At 51.1% G+C, this 2139-nt stretch overlaps 1 pseudogene; it reads left to right on the top strand.

Moving 5' to 3' along the window:
• The first annotated feature begins 227 nt into the window (after positions 1-227).
• On the top strand, positions 228-1616 carry LOC115854327 (tyrosine--tRNA ligase, mitochondrial pseudogene; annotated as a pseudogene).
• The last annotated feature ends 523 nt before the right edge of the window (positions 1617-2139 follow it).

The raw sequence follows: 2139 nt of genomic DNA, 5'->3' as shown, positions 1-2139 counted from the left end.
CCAGTAGGTAAGTACACCCTGGTGTCCTCACGCTCGAGGTTCTGCCACTCACCAGAGGCGTCTCAAAGATCAGACAAGACCAAACCAGACCAGCACCGTTTCTTCCTCCTCCTCCTCTTCATCCTCCTCGTCTTCCTCATATCCTTCAGGTGGACCACCTTCATCTTCATCGTGTTCATCTCCATATCCCCATCATCCTCTTCCTCTTAGCCTGGGGCTTCGCCAAGATGGCGGCGCCCATGTGGCTGTGCATTTCCCAGGGTCGGTGGTTTGGTACCTGAGGAGGGCCATGAGTCCGGCTTCTGGGGCTGCGTGAGGCCCACACGGGCGCTCAGGGGTTTCTGGTGGTGCAGAAGGCTCGGGGTCTGTTCAAGGAATTCTTCTCCGGGAGGGGGATGAACACAGAGCTCCCAGAGCTCTTCCACACGCGGCTTCGACCCCACGGCCGGCTCACTTCACGTGGGGCATCTGCTGGCGCTGCAGGGCCTGTCTCACTCCCAGCGAGCAGGCCACAGCACGATGACGCTGGTGGGAGGCGCCGCGGCGCGCCTGGGAGACCCGAGCGGTGGTTCCAAGGAGCGCGAGGCACCGGACGCAGAGCACTCGCAGATCAATGCGCCCGCCCCGCAGCGAGGGCTCAAGGCCCTGGCGGCTGATCACCAGCAGCTCTTCACTAACGCGCGGACCCAGGTTAGCTTCACCTTGCTGGACACCTCGGCGTGGTCCCAGAAGTATCACCTGCTGCACTTCCTGGCTGCAGTGGGCTGCCACTTCCGCAGGGGTGCGCTGCTGAGCCGACTGAGCATGCAGACTCCGCTCCAGAGCCTGGAAGGCATGAGTTTGGCCAAGTTTTTAATACCAGGTGCTCCAGGCCTATGATTGCTACTACCTGTTCTAGCCTTATGGATGCCGGGTCCAGCTAGGTGGATCTGATCAGCTGGGCAATATCATGTCTGGATATGAGTTCATCCATAAGTTCACCGGAGAAGACATATTTAGAATCTTCCTCTAATTACAACTGGAGCAAAACTGGGAAAGTCCGCTGGCAATGCTGTCTGGCTAAACAGATAAGACATCTCCATTTGAACTGTATCAATTCTTTGTGAGGCAGCAAGATGATTTGGTAGAAAGGTCCCTGAAGCTCTTCACTTTTCTGAACCTTCCAGAGATTGACCACATAATGTAGCTGCATGTCAGAGAGCCAGAAAAGCAGGGTGGTCAGAAATGACTCGCTGCAGAAGTAACAAAACTTGTTCACGGACAAGAACGACTGGAGTCTGCTAAAAGGTGTACACAAGCCCTTTATCATAGTAGCATAGATGCACTAGAGGTCATGTCTGATCAAACTCTTTTAGAGTTTTTAAAAGAAGCTTCATCTTCTGAATTAGTTCTTGACCCTGGAACAAGCATCCTAGATGCCTGCTGCAAAGTAAATGCCATTTCAAATGGACACCGAGGGTATCGGATGATAACAGAAGGCGGAATCAGTATAAATCACAGACAAAACAAATTCTGAGACTGTTTTAGTTGTTGGACAACGTATTCTTAAGAATGGACTTTGGTTACTTAAAATAGGAAAAAGAAATTTCTACATTATAAAATGGCTTCAGCAATGATGAAAAATCCTTCTTGTGGTTCAAACTTATCCACAATTCATTCTCAAGACATACGAACTTATACCTTCGCTTATGCAAATCAAACAATAAGCAGGTGGGGGACAGGGGAGAAGTGTCTCAGGAAGACCTCATAGGGTCCTGCTCGGTAACACGAGAACAAGAAGTTGCAGGACTTGTAGGCAGCACCGTTCAGCTACATCGGACGTGCGTGAAGGGGGTCATAGATATGAAGTTGGAACATGCCCAGCCACGCCCAGGACTCTATTTCCTGTCACATTTGACTCAGTCTGCTTTGAGGAGGGATAGAGACAGCTGTGTGGCCCTTCTCAGGATCAGCACAGGCAGATCAAGCTGAGAGCACTGAAGTTCACTTGTGCTGGCAAGGAGCCATCGACCTTGAAAACAGGGTCCATTTATGGTTTACTTTTTCCTTTGTCTCGGGACATAAAATTAGCAAAATTTCTCCTGCAGCCCATCACCGTTTTCTGTGGGCTTCTTGCAGAAGTGCCAGCTGTCACTCCAT

This window comes from Globicephala melas, chromosome 12 (genome assembly GCF_963455315.2).
Source record: "Globicephala melas chromosome 12, mGloMel1.2, whole genome shotgun sequence".
Lineage (NCBI taxonomy): Eukaryota > Metazoa > Chordata > Mammalia > Artiodactyla > Delphinidae > Globicephala > Globicephala melas.
The sequence above is the reverse complement of the archived record's forward strand: the minus strand, read 5'-3'. Positions and strand labels throughout refer to the sequence as shown.